Source organism: Calidris pugnax, unplaced genomic scaffold (assembly GCF_001431845.1).
Source record: "Calidris pugnax isolate Ruff unplaced genomic scaffold, ASM143184v1 scaffold280, whole genome shotgun sequence".
NCBI lineage: Eukaryota > Metazoa > Chordata > Aves > Charadriiformes > Scolopacidae > Calidris > Calidris pugnax.
Window position 1 is genome coordinate 1605132 of NW_015091123.1, and position 958 is coordinate 1606089.

Consider the following 958-nt stretch of genomic DNA (forward strand, 5'->3'; position numbering starts at 1 on the left):
GGGGGGGGGGGGGACGGGGCAGGGATGAAAAAGTTTTCAAGCTCCGGGGAGAAGTGGGTGTAATAAACTATTTGTTCATATAAAAGAAAGCCCGTGCTGTTAAAAACCAGGGAGTCGTGGCACAGACACACCGAATGTTCCTGGCCCCAGGTCCAGAAGTAATGATTTTCTTGGCCTTTTTTTTTTCTTTCTTTCTTTCTTTTTTTTTTTTTTTCAGGATTATTACAAATAATATTTACCTTTGTGCTGGTTCACATCTTGATGCCGTTAAACACGTGGCCGCAGCTGGTTTCCCACTCAGGATAATGATATAGCGCCGATGTTATGAAGCAAAACCTCGCCTGCGAGCCAGAACACCCCACATTTAAAAATCTATTACTTTTCAATATTATATGAATGCATTTTGCCTCAGCTCAGAGCAATTTCCTAGTTTACCCTTATTAAACCGAGAGGGGGCTGAGCAGAGGTTCTTGATTTATGAAACACATACTAGATTCATTAAAACCTTTAAAGATTTAATACATTTTATCAAGGCCTTAAATCTGGGCAAGCGTTTTAAAAAAAAAAAAACCCAACACGGGGTGTATTTCATCCCCGGCGCCCTTTTGCGCTTATTTAAGAGCTGTAAAATTTGGATTGACAAATATCGCGGATATTTCATCCCTTATTTCTAAACGGGGCTGGATGCTCCTGACAGGGCTGTGATGTACAACCCCCGGAGATCTCTCGCGTGGAAAGAGCGAATTATTCCCCTTTATTGGCATTTTATTCCTCTCTCCCGTGATTTTTAAGTCCCCTTCAACAATTACGGAGGTGGAAGATTTAATATTTTTGCTCCTGGCCCGTCTCTGTTGCACTTATTGCCCCTCAAACAGGGGCCAAAGGGGACCGGGGGGATCGGTCGAGGGGACCCCGGGGGGGGTCTGAGCCCCCGGGGGTCCTGGGGGGACAGTGCCGG